General features: G+C 38.3%; 1 protein-coding gene across 6 annotated transcripts in view; it reads left to right on the forward strand.

Moving 5' to 3' along the window:
- Nucleotides 1-27,693, forward strand: part of ALPK1 (alpha kinase 1) — a 119,894-nt gene that overhangs the window by 7,736 nt on the left and 84,465 nt on the right. For all 6 annotated transcript variants that reach the window (XM_032333160.1, XM_032333158.1, XM_032333162.1 and 3 more), the window contains one exon: nucleotides 834-954. The gene's annotated coding sequence lies outside the window, so the exon portion shown is untranslated. The remainder of the gene's footprint in view (nucleotides 1-833; nucleotides 955-27,693) is intronic.

The following is a 27,693-nucleotide window of genomic DNA, read 5'->3' on the forward strand; positions in this document are numbered from 1 at the left end:
TGAACAAATGTGTTTAATAAGTGGATATTTTCTGAATCACTGTAGAAACTTGAACCTCACTGATCCTTGATTACACAGCTCAATTAATAATAACAATCTGTTAAGTTTCATAATTACAGATGTACAAAATAGTTGATAAAAAATGCTTTATCATTTTATCATATCTTCAGTCCTCATGAATTGCCATAAAATGGAAGGAATATAGAAGGTAACCAGTATTTTTTGAAACAAGAATCATAGAGAGGTTAGGGGATCTGGGTGGCTCAGTCATTTGGGCAACCAACTCTTGATTTCCACTCAGGTCTTGATCTCAGGGTCATGCGACAGGCCCGTGCTGGGCTCTGCACTCAGCATGGAGCCTGCTTAGGATTCTCTCCCTCTCCCTTTGCCCTTTCCCCCAGCTTTCTCTCTCTGTCTAAAATAAATAAATCTAAAAAAAAAAAAATTGGAGAGAGGGTGAATCAACCCCAAATAAGCACTAGAGTTCTATTCTGCCTGTTTTCCCTGATATCTTTGCAGGGCAGAGAGGGGTGGTGTGGGCTAAAGGGTGGAAGAGGAAGAGGGAACCATGAGCATCATCTAGGTCAAGGGTCATTAATGTATCATGCCAATGGTCTCTTTAAAAATGATCATATTAGTCATTTCTTTTAGGGAATCCATTCTAGGGAGGATATAATTCTTAATATGGAGAAAATTCACAAAGATGTTTATTATAAAGGTATTTATGGTAGCAACAAATTATAAGCATTCTAACAAAAGGGAAAGGTCAAGCAAATTATAGTACAGTAGTCTCTCATTTATCCATGGTTTTGCACTGTCTCGGTTTCCCACAGTCAACCACCACCAGAAGCAGATGATCTTTTCTGACGCTTCGTCACATGCCTGCATCATTCACCTGACTTCATCTCCTCACACAGGCATTTTATCAGCTCACACCACCACAAGAGAAGAACGGTGAGTACAGTATAGGCATATCTCTTTTTATTGTGATTGCTTTATTGCACTCTACGGACACTGAGCTTTTTATAAACAAAAGGTTTACGGCAACCTTGCATGGGGCAAGTCTGCTGGTGCTGTTTGTCCAAGAACATTTGCTCACTTCATGTCTCAACGTCACATTTTGGTAATTCTCGCAAATGCTTCTAACTTTGTTGTTATTGTTATGTGTGCTATGGTGATCTGTGATGAGTGATTACAACAACTTACAGAAGCTCAGATGATGATTAGCATTCTCTAGCAATAAAGTATTTTTTCATTAAGCTATGTACATTTTTTAGACATAATGCTATTCCACACTTAACAGACTAAAGCATAGTGTAAACATAACTTTTATATGTACAGGGAAATCAAAAACACTTATTTGACGCACTTTATTGCAATATTCACTTTATGGTAGTAGTCTAGAACTGAACCCCAAATATCTTCAAAGTATGCCTGTACAGGAGTGCCCGGGTGGCTCAGTCGGTTAAACATGTGCCTTCGGCTCAGGTTGTAATCCCAGGGTTCTGGGATCGAGCCCTGCATTGAGCTTCCTGCTGGGCAGGGAGCCTGCTTCTCCTTCTTCTCTATACTTGTGTGTGCGCGTTCTCTCTCTCTCTCCCTCTCTTGCTATCTCTGTCTCTATCTCTTAAAAAAAAAAAAAAAAGGTATGCCTGTACAATAAGGTATTTTGAGAGAGATACTACATTCACCTATGTTTTATTACAGTATGTTGTTATTACTGTTTTATTATTATTGCTGTTAATCTCTTCCTGTGCCTAATTTATAAATACATACTTTATGTATGTATATATGGAAAAAAATACGGTTTATATTGGGTTCAGTATGGCTTCAGACGTCCATGGTCTTGGAATGTATCCCCCAAGGATGGGGTGGGGAGGGCTATGGTAAATCTGTAAAACAAGGTGAAGAATAGTACCAGCATAGAAAATACTGAGTGAAAAACAGATTCAGGATCAATTAACTATTATTCTTACAACTACACAATTCATGTACAAAATATAGAAAGATATAAATTCACAAATATTCTAAAAGTTTGGTTGTTGTCTTACAGTGATAATATAATTGTTCCTTTTCCTTTATCTATGTCTGTATATTTATTTTTATATTGACTTTTCATATTACTGTATAAAATAGTAATATATAGTATATATAACATAATATATATAACATATATAACATATATATTATATAACATACTTGTATTACTTTTTGACATAACTAATAGAATGTGTTAAATAAAACTATGCTGCTGCCTAGTTAAAAGCAACTGTGCAGTCTTTGAAAGATAAATCTTACCTTTCCTTTATTTGGCATACAAATAACTAGCTGTCTGAAAAAGAGAGGATTGAGTCTCAGTGCTAGAGAGAATGGGCATAGCAGAGTCAGAGAACATAGATGGACATACCCATTGAAACACTACTCTCAGTTGATTTTTCTTGCATTGATTGCTTCAGTCTCAACCATGGTTTTTACTGCAGTCAACTTATTCTTTTGAAGAAAGGAAAAAAGGAAAGAAAGAGGCATGGAAAATTTACATGATATGCATGCTAATAATTTCCTAATTAGTTTCTCATTCTTTTGGATTCCCATAAGCTGGAGTTGGACATTTATGTCTATATGTGTTATACTTAACATTCACTGTTGCCATATCTTTGCATAGACTCCTAGCACCCCTCAAAGTATATTGTGTCGTTGGCTTGCCCAGGAAACTTCGCTTAGAATCTTACTTAACCCTAGCATATCTAGTTACTGTGATACATTCCCCATGAGTGCATTATAAGCACTAAAAAAATATGAAAAAATTTCAACAAAATACTGTCTGTTCATAAGTGCTTTTCTTTTCTATAAAAAAGAAAACGCTTAGGTCCTCATCACATGTCTTTTTATTTGACCACTTTTTCAGAAGAATTTAATCTCTGATTATAGTTTGGATGCTGCAGCTCATCATTTTCCAAGATAACTGTATCCCTACCCGGAAATTTGCTTCCCTAAATCCTGCCCTGTGTTATTGTGAGGGATAATAAAATGGGAGTGAATAGCATCTCTTCCAAGATATTACTCAACCAAGTTTGATTCACGTCTCCAAAAGTTGTAGGTTCTTTAATAAGAAACATTTGAAGCCTTTTGAGCCCAGATTCCCCCTGCCACCCCTCACCTCCCCTCTTCCACAGTGGGCCAGAGAGGTGGGTGGAGGACACCAGGAACTAGGTGGAGCTTCTAAAGGCACAGCTTGCCAGGCAGCTAAGAAGCAGACAGAAACACCCCTCCCTACACGGTCAATTCCAGGCTGCAGGCTCCAGCCTCTCAATGCTGATGAGGTAAAGCACTTCATCTTTGTAGCTCTCCTTCAGGACTTTTTTTTTTTTTTTAAGATTTTGTTTATTTATTGACAGAGAGAGACACAGGGAGAGAGGGAATACACGCAGGGGGCGTGGGAGAGGGGGGAGGCAGGCTTCCTGCAGAGCAGGGAGCCCAACCTGGGGCTCGATCCCAGGACCCAGGGATCATGACCTGAGCCAAAGGCAGATGCTTAATGACTGAGCCACCCAGGCACCCCTCCTTCAGGACTTCTGGAAGCATATTCTTTTTTTTTTTTTTTAAAGATTTTATTTATTTATTTGACAGACAGAGATCACAAGCAGGCAGAGAGGCAGGCAGAGAGAGAGGAGGAAGCAGGCTCCCCGCTGAGCAGGGAGCCCGATGCGGGACTCGATCCCAGGATCCTGAGATCATGACCTGAGCTGAAGGCAGCGGCTTAACCCACTGAGCCACCCAGGTGCCCCTGGAAGCATATTCTTTAAGTATATATCCACTCAGTAAAATGACCTCTCATTACTTTTCTCAAAGCCAAAGGTGATTTTTAGACTTCATCTTTCTCTGTCTTTGCAATTTTGACACTGTTGACTTGTGTGAATTTTCTTTTTTCGTTTCCATATCACCGTGCATTTCTGACTTCTTTCCTACTTCTCTGGCTGCACTTCCTTTTTATATGCTCTTTCTCTGCCCACGTCATATACTGCATTGTGCTCTCTGCCTCCTCTCTCTCGTGCGTGTTCACATTGGATGAATGCCTGTTGCTGCACTTGTACCAGTTTTCACTAAAGGTCCTGCGGTTCTTCTTCCAGAGTTCTGGACTCACATCCAGGTGTAAATGTCTATTAGTAAGTATCTGTACTCTTCATCCCACAGGCATCTCACATCAAACATTTTCAACACTGGATTTATTTACCACCTCCATGAATATTTTTTTATATTGATATCTGGCACTAAAAGCCATGTACTTGCTCAAGCTAAACACTTGGGGCTCTCCTAGACCCCTTATTTCTTAATCAACAATGTCTAATCAACTTTGAAGTGACATTGATTCCATTTCTTAAATGTCTTTGGAAACTACCCGTGTCTGCGTATTCCTGGTTTAGGCCCTCAAGATCACACAATATATCCTGATCTCCTCAGCCTCTAGCCTTTGTCCTGTTGGACAAGATATTTCCAAGGGCCCAGAGCATTCTTCTACCCCAGAACTTTTTTGCAGTAACCATTTTGGAAAACTAAGTCTGTACCTTTTATCTCTGAATTCCCATTACCTAGCCCAATGCATGACACATTGTAGATACCCAATATGGATTTGCTATATAAGTAAAATTTCATGGGTTCCTACTTCTCTGCCCTATTTCTTTTGTTTAAATGAGACTTACCACAACTTGAAGCTCTCTAGCTCACAAAGGACATAGTTTTTCTCCAGAATTAAATTTTTTTTAAAAATCCATCAACTCAGCACTTGAAGAATTACATCTGCTTTCCCCCCCACACATAATGATGTCTACTCAACTAGAGGCAGTAGAAGGTTGAGACATTTGACAAGTTGTGAACCCTGCCAAATGTGTCTTCTAATTTGGTTTTTTTTTTTTTTAATCTGATAATAGCTCTTCTGTGTGAGATGACATACTTGTCAGACAAGATTTTCCTCATCTGTGTCTAAAGTAGCTATAGTGTGTCCGCCCTTCAAGGAGGTTCTGGCCCTACTCCAGTCTCTTTCATCCTGCTCTATCTGCATCATGCCTGTCCTAGACACAATATGAGGGACCTTTTCCTTAGATAAGGTGTGATAAAGGTGAATACACCACTGACGAAGTTTGGTTACTGGGATTCATCATTTGTGTTAGGTGGGATTAAAGAGGGAGGCAGAGAGGTGAGACTGTCTAGTTCTAAAGTAAGGCTGAAAGAAAAGCAGAAGGTAATACATGCAAAAAGCATCCCTAAGTTAACCAGAAGACTTGAGTGGAAAGGAAGTGCCACTAATATATGTACAGTGTCACAATGTTTGGTTAAATCACTTCTGACTACACCTAGCTACCTCAATTGAGAGGCAAAAATCAGACTGCTCAGTAATTGTCAAAGAATACTTAGTTTAATTTTGAAAACTTACACTTTTAAATACTTTATTATAAATATGAAGATAGATATAATAAAATATTTATATAAACATTTAACTATGCAAAGAAACAATGATATCAAAATGTTTATAGTGCTTATGTCTTAGTGGTACTTTGGGTAATTCTTACTTTCCTTTTTACCACATTTTTTTCTCGACATTTTAAAATAACATCATTTTGTGCTCATTATAATGAAATGTTTCAAAAAATCTAGATCTTCAGGGGCACCTGGGTGGCTCAGTGGGTTAAAGCCTCTGCCTTCAGCTCGGGTCATGATCCCAGGGTCCTGGGATGGAGCCCCACATCGGGCTCTCTGCTCAGCAGGGAGCCTGCTTCCCCCTCTCTCTCTGCCTGCCTTTCTGCCTGCTTGTGATCTCCATCTGTCAAATAAATAAATAAAAATCCTAAAAAAAAAATTTGGATCTTTAAAAATACATCAGAGGTGGTGGCTTAGATGGTTAAAAATACATCAGAGACCATTATGGTACAATCTTCAAGATTTTCATGACTTAAATACTTCACGACGGAGTCTACTGGAAGACATCCAGTAGACTGGTAATACCTTTCACTTGCAAGCCAGAAGCTGCCATGTATGAAAAAGCAAGTTACAGTGAAAGAAAAGAAAAGCACTAGTTATTATGCAACATAGATTACAGAAGTCTTACAGTATCTCAAGGTGGTCTTTCCCCAGATCACAGTTGTCAAGGAAAAACTTTTGACCGCAGCTGCACATATACAATGTGTGAAAGTCTGAGAGAACATGAAGAAATTAGGGAGTTCCCCCTGGCCAAGTTTTCTCCAAAAGATATGTCCCTTCAGGGCGGGGGGAAAAAAAGAGTGTGGTGGTGGGGACAAACCATAAGAGACTCTTAATGGTAGAGAACAAACAGGATTGATGAAAGACAGTGGGTCGGGGGATGGACTAGAAGAGTGATAGGTATGAAGGAAGGCACTTGTTATGATGAACACTGCGTATTGTATGTAAGTGATGAATCACTGAATTCTATTCCTGAAACCAATATTGCACTGTATGTTAACTAACTAGAATTTAAATAAAAATTTGTAAGAAAGAAAAAAAAAATATATATATATCCCTTCAGGTCACCCTATCTGCTCCCATTCAGCCTGTTCTGAATGCACAGCTCAACTAAGACCTGGCCTTTCATTTCACTTTCTCGGAAAGGTAGAGACCTTAGCTGAGACCCGTTTGGAGTTTAAAGTGGACATGTTGAGAATGTGACGCTTACTGGGTATCCAAGTGCAGATATCCAATAAACAGTTGGAAATATGCATCTGAAAATTTCAAGAGAGAAGTTTGGGACTCAGGAACATGAGTTTCCTCTATTCTCTTATCTAGATGTTTCAAGGAGCAGTCATGCAACAATGCCTATGACACAATGCAGGAAATAAAGAGTAGAGATTATCCCTTATTCTGTTCATTCTCTTCTTAGAATAAAGTCCTCTGTGTTCGATATTATTTTAAACTGGGAAGTTTTTATGGATCAGAATCTATGAAAATCTATTTTGGGTGTTTTCATATGAAGCTTTTGAATTAATTCCTTTTCCTAATTATATAGCTACATGTAGTCATTGTAGAAATTATGAAAAGAAGAGGAAAATAATTGAAAAGTATCACTGAGAGCCAAGACTCTTAATATTTTGGTGTAGTTTTTTTTCTGATTATGTTTCTGCCATTTTTAAAAATTATGGTGGGGTGCATATAAAGTTTGCCGTCATAATCATTTTAAGTGTACCATAGAGAGGTGTTAATTTACATTCACACTCTCGTGCCCCTTCACTCCCATCTATCCACAGAATTCTTTTCATCTTGCAAAACTGAAACTCTGTACCATCAAACCATAGTTTCTCATTCCCTCCCTTCACTCTACCCTTGCAAACACCATTCTACTGTCTGTCACTATGAATTTGATGACTCAAGGTACCGTCATGTAAGTAGCGTCGTGCAATATTTGTCTTTTAGTAACTGGCTTATTTCACTTTGTATAATGTCCTCAAATAGCATGTGTCAAAATTTCCTTTTTAAGGCTGAATAATATTCCATTTATATATATATACCACATTTTGTTTATTCATCTGTGGATGGGGGCGTAAGTTCCTTCTACCTTTTGGTTACTATAAATAGTGCTGTTATGAACATGGGATTCAGATGTCCCTGAAAGTTCCTGCTTCGGGTTATTTTGAACATGTTCTCAGAAGTGGGATTCCTGGATCATATGATAATTCTATTTTTAATTTTTCTGAAAATACCATGTCTTCCATAGCAGTTGTACCATTTTCTGTTCCCACCAACAGTGTGCTAAGATTCCAATTTTCCATATCCTGGCCAATACTTATTTTCCCTTTCTTCCTTTCTTTCTCTTTCTTTCTTTCTTTCTTTCTTTCTTTCTTTCTTTCTTTCTTTCTTCCTTCCTTCCTTCCTTCCTTCCTTCCTTCCTTCCTTCCTTTCTTTCTTTCTTTCTTTCTTTCTTTCTATCATGTAGCCATCCCTGTGGGTGTGAAGTGGTTTCTCATCGTGATTTTTTATTTGCATTCCCTATTAGTGATAATGAGCATCTTTTCATGTGCCTATTGACCATTTGTATATCTTCTTTCAAGAAATGTCTATTCAAGCCCTTTGCTATTGATTAAATTAGGTTGTTTGTATTTTTACTGTTGAGTGGTATGAATTCTTCATATATTCTGGATATTAACTCTTTATCAGGTATATGATTGGCAAATGTTTTTCTATTCCATGGGTTTCCTTTTCATTCTGTTTAATATGACCTTTGATGCACAGAAGTTTTTAAAATTTTATGTAGTTCAATTTATTTGGGGTTTTTTGTTTGTTTGTTTCTTATCTGTGCTTTTGAGATCATACCAAGAAATCACTACAAAATTCAGTATCATAAAGATTTTCCTCTTTTTTTTTTTCTAAGGCTTTTATAGTTTTAGGCTCTATGTAATTGAGTTGGTTTTTTTCTTAATATTTTTATTTATTTATTTGACAGAGCTCACAAGCAGGCGGAGAGATAGGCAGAGAGAGTAGGAGGGGAAGCAGGCTCCCTGCTGAGCAGAGAGCCTGATGTGAGACTTGATCCCAGGACCCTGGGATCATGACCTGAGCCAAGGGCAGAGGCTTTAAGCCACTGAACCACCCAGGTGCTCCAAGTTGGTTTTTTAAATGGTGTAAGGTAAGGGTCCAACTTTATTCTTTTGCACATGCATATCCAGTTTTTCCAATGCCATTTATTGAAAAGATTGTTCTTTCCCCCATTGAATGGTCTTGACATCCTTTTCAAATCATTTGACCATATAATGAAGGTTTATTTCTGGGCTATCTCTGCTATTTCATTGGTCTGGGTATCTCTCTTTATGCCAGTACCACACTGTTTTGATAAGTGTAGCTTTGTAGAATGTTTTAGAATTAGGAAGTGAGAGATCTCCAACATTGTTCTTCTTTTTCAACATTGTTTTGGCTATTTGGCTCTTCAGCATTTTTTGAGATTTTATATGAATTTTAGGATGGATTTTTTTTCTATTTCTGGAAAAAACTTCATTGATCTTCATTGACTTTTTTTAAAACATAACAGCTATCACACTGTGTGGACAATGTTATATTCTGCTTTTCTTCCTTCACATTATATTTATCTTATAACATTACTTCTTAGGGCACCTAAATGGCTTAATTAAGTGATCGACTCTTGATTCCAGCTCAGGTCGCGATCTCAGGGCTGTGAGATCAAGGCTAGCATCTGGGCCTGCAAAGGGTGTGGCGTCTGCTTAAGATTCTCTTTCTCCTTCTCCCTCTGCCCCTCCCCCCTCTTGAAAAAAATAAAAAATAAATAAAAATAAATAACCATAACTTTTTTTAATTTAAATACTTTGTAAACATACTTTACAATGATTACATAAAGGAAAATGTACAAATGGAAGTATAACTGAAAGATTACAAAAATTTATACCTCAAATTATGTGACTTGTATATGCATTAGATAATATAAACATAGAAGTGGGAAAAATTTGATTCAACATTGTAATTCTTATATTATTTTTGACCAACTACAATTCTGGGATTCATTTATTTACTTAGCAAACTTTACTGAGTCTTTATAGTTTTTCAAGCCCTGGAAACCTAGACATAAATTCGGTCTTCACCCTCAGCGGAAGGGAACAAATACTAAAATTTTATGAAAATCTAGTATGTGTCATGAGTTTTTACTTTCTATTTTAGTGTTTGCCTTAATCTAATGGGGAAGTGGTGTTAATCCCATTTAGAGATGGGGAAAATAATGTTCATTTCAGAAAGGCCGAAGCCACTCGTTGGAGGTGACACAGAGTAAGTGGCAGGGCTGGAACACAGCTCAGGGCTAACTGCTTCCAAAGCTCATGCCCTTTTCCCTCTCCCTAGTTGCCTTTTGGCACTTACGACCTTGAACAGGAGAAAATACATACAGCAAAATGTAACATGAACAGAACGCTGTTATAGCTATCAGTTGTGCTGGAAGGGAGTCAACAAGGGCTTTAGAGAAATAGCATTATAATTTAAGACTTCAAACCTGAGAGTTTCATTAGCTACTATGGGGAGAGCAGCATTCACTGATCCATCCATTCACAAACCTGCACTGAGCTTCTACTGTGTGCTAGTCCCACAGGTAGCTCCCGCTGTGCTCCAAAGACTTGAAAGAGAATGAGTGTGACACTGACCACCCTCAGGAGTCAGTGTCTTGGGAGACGAGTAGGTAACTGACAAATGACAGAGCCTTGTGAACAGTTCTGCTACAGAGTCAAATGCAGAGTGCTGGGGGCCACGCTTCCGGGGTACTCAGGCCAGAAGCTATGCTCTGTTGCAGCTGTGCTGGGCACGGCAGACTGGATGCTCCATGCCAAGTTCAGATGCTTGCACTTGATTTGATAGGCAACAGCAAGTCAGCAGACATTTTTAAGCAGGAGAGTGACAAGGTTAATTATGATTTTAAAAAGCTATCTGGAAGCATGTGAAGTACAGAGTGTAGAAACGTGGGAAGAGACAGGTGGCAGGACAACCCGTCTGGAGGCTAACGGTGCCAACTAGAGATGGAGAGGACCCCGTCCAGATAACAACAGAAGAGACTAGGAGAGTAGAGACCATATTTATAAGAAGAAGGCAGAATTCATGGACTGTAGGACGTATAGCGAGAATCAAGAGAACAGCATATACAAAAGCTTCAGTTCATATATATGTTCAGAACCACTGCATTGTTTACAAGTGAAGGACTCATTCAGCATTTTATAAATAAGTAATGAATTCTCTTTGTAAGAGATTGTGCTGATAATTATCAGAACTCATTTTAAATATTAAGTCATTCTAAAACACTAATAGTTTAATATTTGTTTTTTTCTCCCAAGCAGTTTACACATAGCCTGCAATGCTATTTACACTCTTAATTCTGTTAGCAAACTCTTCCTACATGGATAATATAACTGAAATTTTTATCGCTGTTATATTGAGACATAAATTTTGAGAAAATGGATTAGACAATCTTTTTCTATAATAAAATTCAAAAGATTAATGGACTTTTTTCTGAAATACGGTTCAGAAAAGGTCAGAAATGGTCAGGTAAGTAATATGCAACACTATTTTAATGTTTCACAAAAGTTTTCCATTTTCTTGGTCATTACTGAGTCTTGTAATTTATTCGGTTCTTTTTCGTTTTGTAGAGACACATTTGTTTTCATTAATAAGCAAAGATATACATCCTGTTAAAAGTGGAATCTCTTGCGCCTGTGCTGTTATGTGTGACCAGAAGAGGGCGGCAGTGAGGCACTACAAAGAACGAACAGGCCCTTAAATTGCAGAGGCAGTTATTCCCATCCTGTAAATGACCTAAACATCCGTTTGGGCTGACATCTTAATTAACTGATTCATTTTCTGAGCCAGAGACTATGACATAAATATTGTCACAGAATTTTCAGAACATCAGATGATGTCCTTATAATGCAACAGAGTAATAGTTTTGTGGAAATTTCTGTTAAGATTGATGACTATTAACGCTGAGACATATTCTGAAAATTTTACATCAGAAGGGAAAAGATTAGAGGATGGATTAAAAGTAAACATGTTATTTCTTGTTCAAGAGCATAGGCAGAGAATTTAATAGTTTACAAAGACAATAAAAGGAATCTTATTGAACATTGCAGATACTCCTGAAATAAAAAGAAATATTTCCAATTTATCAAATATATGGTAAGCAAGGCATAGGATTAAGCAACTAAGAGATTCAGTAAATAGCTCCTCTTATAATCAATTACTGAAAACAAATATATTTTGAGTACCTCATATTTGCCAGGAATTACTCCAGGCTATAGAAGGGAATAAAACACATAGGCCCTGCCCTATTGCAGCATGTATTATAGTGGGGAAGAAAAACATTAAGCAAAACCACATTTAATTCCTAGTTTTACAACTGAGAAAAAAAATGAAAACCAGTCTACCACAGGGTCCCAAGTAAACTAGCTTACTTTCATTCTCAAAATTGGAAATTAAATAAAATTTAAAATAGGACTTAAGAACAACTCACTTGAAGTTCTTAATACCAATTTTTATTATGTATTTCCCTTAACAATAAATAAAGGGGGTAAGGAGGAATTTACATATTGATAAAAATATCATTGCGTAAGAGTTTTTGGGTAGTTGATATACGGCAATAAAACACTGTCAATTAAGTGTCATAAAATGCCGTGAGCCTTCTCTGGTGGCCTGAATTTGATTAAACACCATGTCAATCATCAGGCTGGCTCCAGCTGCAACTGATAATCTGTCCTCACTTGATCCGCTCTAAATCCTAGGTCCCAAACCTGGAGAACATTTATTCAAATAGAATCCCCTACCTCCTCTTTTTCATTCATCTTCATTGGCATCTCTGACATCCCGGATTTCCAGTTTTCCCAGGCTATGAGCCCACTTGCAGGCCTTCCAGCCTTTCTCTGAGCAGGGACCCATTGGCTCAAAAGGTTATCTATATTTTTAAACGCACTTTCGACTTTTTTTATGTTCCTTCCCTCCACTGTATACCCTTTTCAGATGTGGGTTGACTGAGACAGCCAGCCCCTCAGCTGACTCTGATTGGATCCATTTCTGATGAACCATGGCTGGGCCCTCACTGATTCTTTTATTCATCCTTAATTGATTGTCTTTCTAATTCTGTACAGTCCCTGTTTCAATCCAGGATTCCCCTTTTCAAGCTAAACTCACTCCTCCCGCCCTACCTCACCGATCTCCATCTGTTTGACTTAGGATATTGGGTTATCTATGTTTAACTCTCAAATTTTCTTCTTCCCTTCTGCGTCACAGAGACAATGTTCTCCCTCTGACCTCTTAAATCAACCCCTTTTTAACTTGTCTTGTGATTTTTCTCATTCATATTCCCTCTTTCATCTTTTTTTCTTTTCTTTCTCTCTGTTCCTCTTTCTTTCTTTCTTCCCTTTTCTCTCTCCTTTTTTTTTTTTTTATTTTGCCTTGTGACATCTTCTTGGCCTACACACATGTTCAAATCTAATGATTCTTATGAAATATTCATTTCTCCTGAGACCGTATTCCATCTTTCTCCTTCCCTTAACAGCAGTGCTTCTCAAAGTAGGAGTCTGTATTTATCCCTTTCACTTCCTTGTTTAACACTTGAGCATCCATTTCTCCTGGTCTTCCCTCTTCTGAAATGTGTATTTATGTGATCAACGAGAACTTTCCCATCACTTGATCTAGTCACCTCTTCTTAGTGGCTACTCTGGGTCTTCCTGTGGAACTTGTTGCCCATTGTCATGTCTCCACTGTTCTTTGTTCTCACATTTCTAGCTATTTCTTTGGAGGCCATTATATCACTATCTGGCTCCCGGGTAGAGGCATTCTCTAAAAGGCCTCATCTTCTTCAGATTCTACCTTTGCTTCTTTTAATCTAGTGTAATGACTTCTATAATTGCCAAACCCTTCCCTTGTGGATGCACCCCAAATTCCTCTTCAGTCCTAATCTTTCTCCTTAGTTTGACTTACATTTCCCACCTCTTACAGAGAGCTTCATTTCTCTACAGGATTCATGGCTACATCAAACAGACTGATCTGAACTCATCATCTCTCAGTAGTGTTCCATGCACCCTAGACTACCTACCAGCTGATTCTGATCATGATCTGTGAGGCCCTTCCTCTTGCTCTTTGCTCCCCACCCCGCCCCATCCATCTGAAATGCATCTCTTTGTACCACTCTCCTTTTCCCCAGACCCTGCCTCTCCCATTTTCTCCATTTGTTAGAGTCCTATCTATTCTTCAGTTTAGTTCCTATTTGGCCTTCTTAACAAACACTAGCTTAGGGGCGCCTGGGTGGCTCAGTGGGTTAAGTCTCTGCCTTCAGCTCAGGTCATGATCCCAGGGTCCTGGGATTGAGCCCCACATCGGGCTCTCTGCTCAGCAGGGAACCTGCTTCCCCCACTCTCTCTGCCTGCCTCTCTGCCTACTTGTGATCTCTGTCTGTCAAATCAATAAATAAAATCTTTTAAAACAAACAAAACACTAGCTTAACTGACTCTCCCCGTCCCCATTTTTCATCCATTCTTTGCTTGGAAGTCAACTATACCTGATCCCCGTCACTCTTATATTTGAGATACACATTTGTGTTTGTCATCTCTATTAAGCCCTGAGGCCTGAAGCTGTTGAAACTGTGTCTTATTGATCTTTATATCCCCTGTAGGACCTGACACATAGGAGAAGCCCTAGAAATTTCGGTTAATCTGCATTGTTGGAAGGAAAGTTTCACAAACCTTAATTTTTTCCAAGATTTTATTTATTTATTTGACAGAGATATTAGAGAACACAAGTAGGCAGAATGGCAGGCAGAGGGAGAGGGAGAACCAGGCTCTCCTCTGAGCAGGGCACTTGACATGAGGCTTGATCTCAGGACCCCAAGATCATGACCTGAGCTGAAGGCAGATGCTTAAATGACTGAGCCACCCAGGTACCCCAAAACCTTAATTTTTTTTAAGAATTGTGATGAACATGATATTTCTAATATGCAGGCTACACATTTGGGAGACTATAGGAAGTTTAAAAAAGTAAATTTACATCAAATATGGTTGACATTCTTGTCTCTGTCCTACTTCAGTTAAGGCAGATTTTTAGAGCATTACATAAAATTTCACTTTGTAAGGGAGTTTTTTTTAGGAGTGAAGAAATTCCTGGAAATTAAGATTAAGTTTCAAACTCTGGGATTTTATTTAACTGTCTTTGAAGTTAATAAATTGACCTGCCACTGTTTCATGGATACTGACAAAAGACATGAGACTCTTGGGTCAAAGACAGAGGATGTTATTATTCCAGAGCACAGCAAGAAGCATGAGCATCGGGCGCCTGGGTGGCTCAGTGGGTTAAGCCGCTGCCTTCGGCTCAGGTCATGATCTCAGGGTCCTGGGATCGAGTCCCCCATCGGGCTCTCTGCTCGGCGGGGAGCCTGCTTCCCCCTCCCTCTCTCTCTGCCTGCCTCTCCATCTACTTGTGATTTCTGTCAAATAAATAAACAAAATCTTAAAAAAAAAAAAAAAAGAAGAAGAAGCATGAGCATCACGTAGACATCAGTTTCTCATGTCCTCCAAGTCTCCAAGGAGTGACACTGAGCAGTCCAGGTGAATGTGAGTAGGTTTGTGTTGCAGCCAATTAACATGGATCTTGAGGAAGCTACTGCTTTTATAACAAACCTGTTTTTGTTCCAGAGGGAGACATTATCTCATCCCTCAAGGTTGCTACAAATACAAACCCTGATTAATTGCCCACGAGAGGAGGAATTTGGTGGGTATTCTTGACACACTCAGCAAGAACTTGTAGTGATGCCCACAGACCATGGTGGAAGGCCTCTCCCAAAGGCATTCTGTGAGAATAAGACTTTTGGTTATCTTAGTGCATCAGAGGGACTTAACAAATATTTGTTGAACCAAATTAATTAATTAGTGAGAAGAAGTGAAACCACTGAGGAATTTAAAAAGTCAGAAAGAGTGAATCCCTAAGGGAACAGTTCTAGATTTCAGATCTGATTAGGAGGAAAAGTCAGAAAGAGGAATGAGAACTAAGACCACATGACTTTATAACAAGTAAAATTTCTAAAAACTTTACATCATGGGAAGTGGGAAGGACTCCTGAACAAAGCAATCAGATTAAGTCCCAACAGCCTAAGACAATGCCTATAGCTTGCTATTAGTATTACGGTAACTACAGTCCTTTGTATCTGCAGTGTCTTGCCACACACTAAACTTCATTAAAAGCTTAGATACTATGCTCATTTAGGAAATGCTAGCACACATTTCTTAAAATGGTGAATTGAACTACAAATCAACGTAGATTACGCTAATGAATTTGATCAGAATTAAATACTCACTTTGAAAGTTGCAGAGAAACAAATGAAATATCTTAAAATCCCATGATTCTTTTTTTAATTGAAGAATAATTAACATACAGCATTCTATTAGTTTCAGGTGTACAAGGTATTGATTCAACAATTCTACATATTCCTTAGTGCTTGCCATAGTATGTGTAGCTACCATCTGTCACCATACCAAGTGATTACAATATTATTGACTGGATTCCCTATACTGTACTTTTTAATCTCTATGACTCATTTATTTTATAGCTGGAAGTTTATCTATTAATTCCCTTTATCTATTTTGCCCATCCCCCCACCCACCCACTTGCCCTCTGGCAACCACCACTTTTTCCTCTGTATTTAAGAGTTTGATTTTATTTGTTTTTTCATTTGTTTTGGTTTTTTTTTCTGGATTGCACATATAAGTGAAATCATTGGGCATTTGTTTTTTTCTATCTGACTTCTTCACTTAGCATAATACCTACTCGGTCCATCTTTTGTTGCAAATGGCAAGATCTCATTCTTTTTTATGGCTGAGTAATATTCTGTTACATATACCACAACTTCTTTATCCATTCATCTATCAGTGGACACTTGGGTTGCTTCCATATCTTGGCTATTGTAAATATCACTGCCAGTAGACATAGGAGTACATATATCTTTATGCATTAGTGTTTTCATTTTCTTTGGGTAAATACCCAGTAGTGAATTATTAGATCATATGGCATTTCAGGTTTTTTTTTAAGATTTTGTTTATTTGACAGAGAAAATCGTAAGCAGGCAGAGAGGCAGGCAGAGAGAGTGGGGGAAGCAGGCTCCCAGCCGAGCAGAGAGCCTGATGTGGGGCTTGATCCCAGGACCCTGAGACCATGACCTGAGCTGAAGGCAGAGGCTTAACCCACTGAGCCACCCAGGTGCCCCTCAATTTTTAATTTTTGAAAAACCGCCATGTGTTTTCCACAGTAGTAGCACCAATTTATATTCCCACCGACAAAGCATCCCTTTTCTCCTCATCTTCATCAATACTTGTTATTTCTTGTCTTTTTGATCCTAGCCATTCTGACTGGTATGAGGTGGTATCTCATTGTGGTTTGATTTGCATTTTCCTGATGATTAATGATACTGAGCATCTTTTCGTGTGTCTTGGCCATCTGGATGTCTTCTTTGGAAAAATGTCTATTTAGGATCTCTTCCCATTTTTTAACTGAATTGTTTGTGTTTTTTTGGTATTGAGTTGTATAAGTTCTTTATATATTTTGGATATTTACCCCTTATTAGATATATCATTTGCAAATATCTTCTCCCATTCACTAGGTTGCGTTGTACTAAAAGTTTGTCTTTGATCTAAGGATGCTGAGATCTAGTTAGTTTCTGTTGAGGATTTCAATCAGGAGGTCATGTAAAGCCATGGTAAGTGGATCAAATAAGGATGATCTACAGAGAAGAATAGAACAGACCTTGTATGTTCTGTTTGCTTCTATACTCTTACAACCTGGTGTGGTACCTGATACATAGTAGGCTCCCAGTAAGTCTTGCTGGAATGAATAAAACAGACTCTGGAGGAGGAGGAGAGAGAGAGAGAGAGGGATTACTTTTGCTCCCAACAGTTTTCCATACCTGACTATAATCCCTCAAGAGGACTATCTGCATTTCCTGTCCTTATGTCCACGAGAGATCCCTGTGTCTATCCAATAAATTCCCCTTTCTGCTAAAGTTAGTTTGGGCATATTATATTCCTTGCAGCTAAATTAAACCTAAGAATCTCTGAATATAAGATTCCCAATCATTAGACTTTAAAGTCTTTTCATCCCCAGGGAGCTGTGGTTCGCCCATGCACATCAGAAATCTTGATGACTTGTCCAGAAATCACTAAATTCCAGAAGTAATCGTGCCTCTGCTTTGCTTAAGTATACCTCACATTTTGGGGACAAAGAAAAGAATAGAAACTCAAATTCACCTGAAAATAAAGGATTACCTCCAAAAATAGAGCTTGACAATCTTTCTTAAAAAGGCAACTTCTCAGGGCACCTGGCTGGGTCATTCAGAGAGGCCTGTGTCTCCTAATCTTGGGATCATGGGTTTGAGCCCCATGTTGGCTATAGAGGTTACTAAAAAAGATTTTTTTTAAACTTAAAAAAAAAAAAAAAAGTTACCTCTGATGAAAAATTCCAGAAACTTCAACTTGAAGATCCTTTTGTAAAAAGGGCCAGGCCTTAGGCATTATTGATTGAATGTGACTTTACTTAAGGTCCACAGGGAAGATTAGGCATGACCTGGAGACACCTGCCAACCTAAGTTCTGGGAGAAGAAGTAGCAGGTCACAGCTTCACCTCAACTTCTGGAATTCTGTTGGACTAAACTTGGTGATGCAGGAGACTTCTTTACAGTTTCTGGTTGTACTCTCAATTATTGTGTAGCACGTGGAGAAGAAAAGTTATTCTTTCCCACTCAGTGAAGTAGCAGGGAGAAAATGCCTATTTGGGAGGGCACATATAAGCCTCTAAAATGGGAGGGAGGTAGTTGAAAAAAGCCACAGGCAATCATTCTCAGTTTGAAAAATAGAAAAATAAAATACCTGGAGGCAAGGGCACCTGGGTGGCTCAGTTGTTTAAGCATCTGCTTTTGGCTCAGATCATGATTCCGGTGTCCTGGGATGGAGGCCAGCATCTGGCTCCCTGCTCAGTGGGGAGTCTGCGCCTCCCTCTCCCTCTGCCCTTCCTCCTGCTGGTGTGTGCTCTCTCTCTCTCTCTGTCAGATAAATAAATAAAATCTTTTAAAAAAATACTTGGAGGTAGTTTGGTGGGTTTGCCAAGAACATTGGAAGTGAGACAGATCTCCAAAAACATTTATCCAACTTACTAGCTTAGCTCTATGCCCTGGGTTAAGCTGGTCATATGCTTATAACTTCAGATTTCCCATGTACAAGATGAGAATAGTAATTCATACATTCGCTATAAATATTAAGTTAGATAATGTCTGTAAGTTTCTTGGCCAATGGTACCAAGCTAAGTGCTCAGTACACAGTAGGGATGATTAGGATTGTTATTGCTTAGTAATTCAAGCATTAGTGAAGAGTGTGTTGCTTTTTTGTTGAACAAAAGGGAGATTAATATTTTTGAAGCTGAAGAAACACAGCACTAAAACATATGATTAATAGCTCTTCGCTATTGCTTTTATAAATCTCTACATGATAGAGAAATGGAAAAGAGACAGGTAAACATCTTAACAAGATGGTAGGTGTACAGTAAACAACCCTTGATTATGGTATCAATCAACAGTTAGAAGTATAAACTTCCTTAAAAAAAAGGAAGAGGGAGGAGAAGAAGAAAGTCCCTAAATAGGAGGCACGTGTGAATTCTCACATGCAATCTTCTGACCTTAAAAGCAGTTGCGAACTCTATGACCTGTAGATGGCGAACTTGGATAGGGTGAATACTAAAGAATGACTACCTAGAGAAGAAAGCTATGGTTCTTGTTTTGTTAAAGGAAGGCCTAAGTAAAATTGATACATTAATAAAGGCTGCACACTACACCAAGCCAAGAGAATTCTTTGCTGACACATTCTGTTCCTTCTTCTAAATGGACTGTCCATCTACTTGTCCAAGTGAGTCTATCATCAGTCATTTGTGCTGTTGAGGGACAAGACTGTTAGTGTCTGAAATAAATGTTTTGGTTCATCATTCACGCTGGCTACTAGTCACTGATACAAGAGAACAGAGTATCATGTAGGGGACACAAATAGATTTCTTAAAGTCTCTTGAGGAATACAGAAATGTTACCCTCTCAGAATATCCATATGTAACATTTTAATTATCTGAACCCATTGTACATGTCCAAAGTATCCACATCTTTTGATCTATATGAATAATTATATCCTCCCTTGCTTCTTTATTGCCACTCTTGAGCATTTGTTCTGTACACATCCCAAGGCAATCCTTTAGGGACCAATTACCATCCTTTATTGACATCATCTCACTGGCTGATGGAGATTTCTATGGAGTACCACACTGGGCATTCAGGAGTCCTAAGGGAGCTTTGTAGTACTTTACATATCTATGTGCCCTGCTTGAGAAACATATTTTTTTACTTAAAATTCTACCCTGGGGTACTAGTTTTATCATATTTACTAGTTTTACCAGATCACAACTACATATAATATGTGAATTTGTGGGAAAATTCATGTGACTTTCCAAAACTGTGGTTACTCATGCAGTGGCTTGAGATGTGTTTTTGGTTCTTTCAGTTGTGTAAAAGCCTAGTAACTCACCCAACATGATAGATTGATGACCTTTTGCTGCTTTATAAAAGGGTCACTGTCCCCAAAGTGCCTCTCAGCTTGTGGGTCAGGTGAAGGGACATCTTTAGACTTCTATGGTGCCTCTGTCCTGTCATTTATCATAAGGTTGAAATTATTGCCCACACATTGGCCTCCCCACAATTGTGTACTTCTGAACTTCAAAAACTATACCATATTCATCTGCTTCTTATTAAGCAGACTGTGTCAGGCACATAGTAGGTACTTAGGAAAATGTTGAATGGATTAAAGAATAAGTATATGGCTTTGGAAGAACAAGAGAAGGCAGGATAGAAAAAAGATCAATTTAGGGGGAAAAAAAGAGGAAAATAAGCCAACCATCCATGAGGAATTGTACCTATGATCGACAAATATTATTCCAAAAGTACAGAAAAAAAGAGAGAACAGCAGTAGATTGTATCCAGCCCAAGACATTTATTTTTACTAACCAAACTCTCAAGAGGTTGATTTATAAACTAACATGCTATTTTACCATCTCTGGGAGAGAACACATCCCTTCAGAGATTACAGTGTTTGTGTCAAGCTTACATAATCCCTTACCCAATCCCATCTACTTCACATCTGCGTTCATTTCAAAATGAAGAAAGTTCTTAACTTTTAGGATGGGACCGTTCTGGTTTTCCAGTAGCTTCTAAAAGCTTCTAAAAAGTTGCAGGTGCTCTAAGATATGGTAGAAAGAGAAGTTATCAGGAAGTTTAGAAATTGTAAGATCTTGGGGCGCCTGGGTGGCTCAGTGGGTTAAAGCCTCTGCCTTCAGCTCAGGTCATGGTCCCAGGGTCCTGGGATCGAGCTCCGCATTGGGCTCTCTGCTCAGCAGGGAGCCTGCTTCCTCCTTTCTCTCTGCCTGCCTCTCTGCCTCCTTGTGATCTCTGTCTAATAAATAAATAAATAAAATCTTTTAAAAAAAAAAAGAAATTGTAAGATCTTATCTAAGAGTAGATTTGGATTTAAAGGTCCACTGGTGAAAGCCATCTCCTGGAAGTGGGAGCAAAGAACAAACAGAAACAGGTTCTGAAAGACAGTGGAAATAAGAGGAGCCACACATTATCCCAAAATGTCACCATGGAGTTTACCATGGGGCATCTCACAGGAAATAATAGGGATGGTGGAGGACATGAGGACCATACATGGTGATGGAGAGTGTAGGACAGTCATGCCTGCACATGGTGAGCACTCAGTAAATGCTGACTTAATGAGTGGGCCATTGTGGGCCTGAACTGCTGCTCTGGGAAGTCTGGAATTGCTTTGTGAATGGCAGGGTTTGTTTATTTATTTACTTATGTATTTACTTAGGTCCATCTAAAAAGGAATTGAAGTGATGTGCACTATTCAAATGTACATAAACCAGAGTAGAAAAAGTTAAAGCAGAAACCATTTAAAAGAAAGGGTTCAAAGCAATGTGCTGAAAACCTGATGCTAGAGAATCATGACAATGGAGCTAATTGGAAGCTCTGAGCTTCCTGGCAACTAGTTCAAGAAAGAAACATGCTGGATTATACAGTCTCATCAGCCAGTAAAGGGAAGTTTGTAAAATTATCTGGAAATGGAGACTTATTCTTGGAGCTTAATTCTACAAAGAGTTTATTGCATGGACGCTTAAATGAGGAAAGAAGACATTTAATAATGTTTTGCAAAAGCTACATACATGTAATTCATAGACAAAGCTCTAAAGGTAACCACCAACAATATACCAAATAACATAGTAGATGACAAGGAGAGGGGGAGAAGGGGTTAATGTATGCACACATACACTACCACTCAAGCAAGAAAATATAAATATTGACTACAGTCCCCATGTTTGCAACTAATTGTGAGGCACTATCTATAACTTCCTTAATGCCTACGCTCCATAAGGAGGAGGAAGGTAGTATGGAAGGTTCTTCTTCTACTTCCCTGCACTTTCTGGACCTGTGTAATCTGCGCTTGGGTGAAACAACACCATATATTGGTTATTGATTTAAAGCATATACCATTTTCTCTAGACCAGTACCCCTACCTCATAGGATGTCCTCCAGCTGGCTTTGTAACTGAGTCTTCAATAGACTATTGCTTTGCTCTAAAAGCCCAGCTGCTCCTGGGTTATGGTAAGACCAGTGAATCCTGTGGGAAATGGCCTATACCATCCTGACCACAAGCCATGTTACATGGATTACCGTTGATGAATTAAGCCTTTAGTGAGTCCACAGAAGGCATTGCTAATAGAAGCATCGCAGGAAAGTCAAATCTATATCCAGAACAAATGCCCATTCTAGTGAGAAAAATTGCTACCAAGTCCACAGTGAAAGGGGTTCAGTATAATCAGTAACTAGGTGGCTGACCATGCCACCCGCATCACACACATTTGGAACTCTATGCAGGGCTCAGCATAGGTCTCTGCTCCTGGTAATGTAAGCATTCAGTGGTGGTGGTGGCCAGGTCTGCCTTATGAGGGGAAGTTCATGAGACTGAACCCGCGAATAACTTCCCTCTCTGTCACCATGACCACTCTGTTCCTGAACCCAGTGAGTAATACTTGTCAGGCTGGGGAAAGAGGACAGCTGACATTTGCAGTCCTGGTCTTCTTGCCCATCTGATTCTGGGAAGACTTCTCTGTCCACTGGTGAGCTTTCACATAAGGCACAAGCATTCTCACACCATCAAACTATTTTGAGAGGTCCATGAGCACACCTCTACCCTAGACCTTCTTGTAGTCCAATTATTGTTCCTTTCAACTTTCCCTTTCAAACCAAACCTTTGAGTTCTATGCACAAATCTTCACTCTGATAATCTTCCTTTCTAGGTAAAGTCTGCTGTTTGATCTGCTTCTCAAAGTTCTGCTTATTATAAACATTTATCTTCTACTTGTCCTTTGTGACCAACAGTGTGAAGAGCTCTAATGCTATTATCAATTTATTTATGGCTGATGCCAGTGTATTATATGCATAATCATTACTAGCTCAATCTTGAATCTTTTTTTCCCTGCCTATAGGGAAATCCCTTAAGGCTAAGTTAATAGGTGTAGGGAGAAATGGCATTATAGGAGGACGAGGTGCCATGAGAGTTGGAGTCATTTGCTCGTGAAACTTTCTTGTGCTCTTGTATATGCCACTTCAAGTTAAGGATGGAGAGCTGCTCCTCACATCCAATTTCGAGAACAGGTCAATCAAATAGCATCTAATTTGGAAGACAGCTCAGATCTCAAAACCAGCTCATTTCCCATGGCCAGATATTCAGTCTTCACCAGAATCCAACAACGAAGATCAGGAGATGCTTCCCAAGGAAAATAGTTACTTGTCAGAGAAGCAGGACTTTGCTCTCAATTATGTGGCAGTGTTATGATTTTCTTACTGGGGAATTTCATGGGCTCTATGATCTGTTATAGATATTTTGTACACAGTAGATTTTCTGAGTCACAAGATCTAAGTAGTTAGAGGGGCTTATTCTTTAAACTGAACTGCTGAAGAATATTCTTTTGCTCTTGGCCTTCCTTACATATAGAGCCTTATGGTTTATTTAATAAATGGGAAGGAACAACACCAGTGTAATATTATTTTGCCTCTATAATGCTAAAAGCCCACCAAATGTGTGTGCCTTTTTCTTCATGGAACTGGGTACAAGATGCAGCAAATTATCTTTCACTTTGGAAGGGATACCTCTAAATATTCCAGATCTCTAGACTCCCCAAAACATCAATGAATTGGTAGATCTCTGAACTTCCATGGAATTTATCTCTTATTCTCAGTCAGATACGTGTCTTACCAAGGCATCTTATGTATTTGTTACTTTCTGACCAAAATGTGATAACAAATCCCACCTAGTACAACTAGCACAGTGAACCTAGAATCTCTGGTAAGGGTACCCATGTAATAATTTTGATCCAAAAGAGCTATGTTGCTTTTTTCCTTCTTAGTCTAGTATTTTGGAATTCATTTTCACACATATTCTCCTGTCTTCTGCTATATAAATTAGAAGTCATAAAGTCTTTTGATATATATGCTGTCTCCTCTAGGCATAACCTGGTCAGACTCTCCTAATACTTAGCTGCCTCGGCCCCATAGTTCCAAGAAGTAAGACAATGAAGCTCCTTGATTCTTTTTTTTTTTTTTTCATTTTCCTTTTATTTGTTTTATATTTCCTTCCTTCCGTCCTTTCTTCCTTCCTTTTTTTGAGTAAACAGCATATATTGTCTTTATTTTTTATTTTTTTAACTTGATATACAGTAAAGTTGATCTTTTATTTAGCCTTTATTTTGTAATTTTAATGTATCTATAGATCTGTGTAATAACTAACATCACAATTAAGATATGGAACAAATTTTCCTCTAAGTACTGCTTTAGCTGCTTATCACAGTCCCAAAGGAAAACAGTGTTCCCAGTCCAAACTGCCAACAGTTGAAGCTTTGTGAAGACCATTGTTAAAATTGGCTAGTATTAAAACAGTGATTCAGATAGCATAAGCCTTGAGGATATTGTGTTTCAGAAAGTGATCAGCTTGGTTCTGGATATATAGGAATTTTAGTATATTAACAGGGGCTATATATGTCAGAGTGGAAAATCAGGATAAATTTGAATATTTCTTATTATTTTAAACCAAGTAACTCAGAGGCTTTCCTAAGTTTAACCGAACTCCTGTGCTATAGGCTCCCTTTGGATCTGATTACTCCGCTATAAGTTGGATAAGAAAAAAATCTTGGGATAATTTGTTTTCTAAATCTTTATTTCTTGCATATAATTCCTGCTAGAACCAGGAAGCCATACTGGATAATGAAGATCTTTGCATTTGCTTTTGCCAATCTTGTCACATTCCAGAGAGAGGCAGGGGAGTCGTCATAGTAGTTATAGTAAGAATCAGGAGAAAACAACCATTTGCTTTAGGGGGGGTATTGTTGTCATCTTAATCACTGAGATGTAGTTTTGTCTGAAAGGAAAAAATAATCCAGATGCTTAAGTTTCTTTTCATTCTTCCAAAGATGGGTGTTACTACTTTTAAGGTATATGGGATGGTTGGGGGGTACTGGCCTCCTCGAATATTGGATGGCTTTAGCTGGAGTGGAAGCTGGTGCCTTCTTGGCCAGAAAGGAGTGAACTCATTGGGGTTCTATCTGAGGCAGGACAGAAGGTAATATCAGTATGAGGGTGAGTCTCAGAATCTCAGCTTTGGGAGAGCTGCGTAGTGAATGTAATATATTAAAGCCACATATTCAAGAGGCAAAAATATAGTTTCTTATAATTTTCAATGACTTAATATAATCTCAATATTAACATGCCATTTCATCTGGATAAGGGAAAGCTTGACCTAATTAAATCTAAGCAGATTCTAGAAACAGGTTTTCCTCCAACAATTCCAGTTTTTTTTTGGACTTCTGAGGGTGATAGATACAAGGTTTTCACAGACAGTCAGTCAAACATCTTTGATGAGCTCTTGGGATCTTTATTCAACCTGAATAGGTGGAGAAAGTGTTTACTGTTTATAGTCCTTTGCCATGAACTTTTCATGTGGCTATGCATTTTGGAAAAATAAAAACAATCAAACAGTAAATCCAGGCCCTTAACTTGAGCCTATCTCTGAAAACTATTAAGGCTTCTTTTGTTTACTGCTGTATCCTTAGTACCTAGAATTGTGCCTGGCACATAGTAGATGCTCAGTAAATATTTGTTGACTAAATGGAAGTAAGTAAATAGATGAATGAATCAAAACTCTAGGCCTTGAGGGTGCCTGGGTGGCTCAGTCAGTTAACCTTTGGACTCTTAGTTTCTGTGCAGGTCTCATGGGTCCTTAGATTGAGCCCCTGTGTGAGGCTGGGCACTCAGAGGGGAGTCTGCTTGATGATTCTCTCCCTCTGCCCCTCCCCCCCACTTGGACACACACATGTTCTTGTATATACTCTCTCTGTCAAATAAATTAATGTTAAAAAAAAAAAAAAGTCTACGTTTTCATTTGTTTCATTTAGGCCTAGTTTCCCCAGCAGAAAAGTAATCGAATGAACAACCATATACTATAGAGAAGAAAAAGAATTACCCTGGATAATGGAAAGAAGATTCACTCATAGAGTGGGTAAAATGAGATTCAGGTAAACATCTTTCAGTTTTGAATCAGAGACAGGCAGACAGAAACTATATTTGTAAGTAGAAATTCTAAGGTTAAAAAAAAAAGCTTTAACTGCAAGCAAGTTATCAAGTTATTTAATTATCTCCTTGAATGAGTATCCTTTGCCTTTTGTGTAAATAAGGATGATCAAAAATAAATGCATGAAATTTAGCTTAATTTGTAACATCTTTACTTAGATGTAATTTATATGCCATAAAATAACTTATTTTAAGTGTACAATTAAAGTTTTTAAAAATAAATTTACCAAGCTGTGCAAATATCAGAATCCAGTTATAGAATATCTTAATCACCCAAATATGATTCCTTATGCTCATTTACACTTTATATTTACACTTACATTCCCAAGCCTCATTCCCACTCTATTAAATCTACTTTCTACCTCTCTTGATTTGCCTTTTCTTAAAATTTCTAATAAGTGAAATAATAAAATACTTGGTCTTTTGGGTCTGGCTTCTTTCACTAAGCATGTTTTTGAAGTTCATCTATGTGGTAGCAAGTTCTTTTTTATTGCCAAATGTTTCATTTCGTGGATATTACATTGTGTCTATCCATTCATCAGCTGATGGATATTGGGTTGTTTCTACTTTGGGGCCATTATAAATAGTGCTGCTATGAACATGTGTGGGCAAGTCTTTAGGTGACATATGTTTTGATTTCTTTTGGGTCAATACTTAGGAGTGGAATTACAGGGTTTCATGGTAAATTTATGTATAACTTTTTAAGAAACTGTCAAACTATTTTTCCAAAGTGGCTATACGTTTTGTATGTCCACTAACACAGTATGTGGGCTCCTGTTTCTCTACATCCTTGCCAACTGCTGTTATTTTCTGCCTTTTTGACAATAGCGAATATAATCTCATGAAGAAAAAGCAACTATCTGTGTTTCTTTATGCCAGCTTTATTGCTAGTGATATAATGACAGCTAATATATGATTGGGAACATTTAAAAAATATTCGGAATGGAAGTCGTAAAACTTGAAAAGAAGCAAAAACTCTCTGCCATCCTGTTAATTTTCTTAAAGCTCTATTTTTTTCCAGTCCCCCTTCTATTAGGAACTCTTCATGACCCCTCTTGGTAGTCTGCTGGGGTTGTCTCATACTGGGATTTATGAGAACCAGTTATTAAATTTTCAGGAATTTTGTGGGCCATTTATTAAACACAACCACCAAAATTAAATATTTAAACCTAAAATTACTAAGTTATTTAAATACAAAGACAAAACTTATTTCTTAATTATTTTACAGTATTTTACTATTATCTATGTTTTGAAATTTCCTATGTCTATTGCATTTGCATGGTGCACACACTACATAGTGGTGTGCTACTGAACATGTATCTCTTCCTAACGCTATTTCTGGTGATCCTACACTGATAGCTTAAAATCGTCTATGGTAGGAATATTTACACCACAGAAATTGGCAAATGCTACAAACCATGGCTTCCCCTCACCCCCAGAGAAGTGGTTGTTAAGTATTTACTGGG

This window comes from Mustela erminea, chromosome 2, assembly GCF_009829155.1.
Source record: "Mustela erminea isolate mMusErm1 chromosome 2, mMusErm1.Pri, whole genome shotgun sequence".
Classification (NCBI taxonomy): domain Eukaryota; kingdom Metazoa; phylum Chordata; class Mammalia; order Carnivora; family Mustelidae; genus Mustela; species Mustela erminea.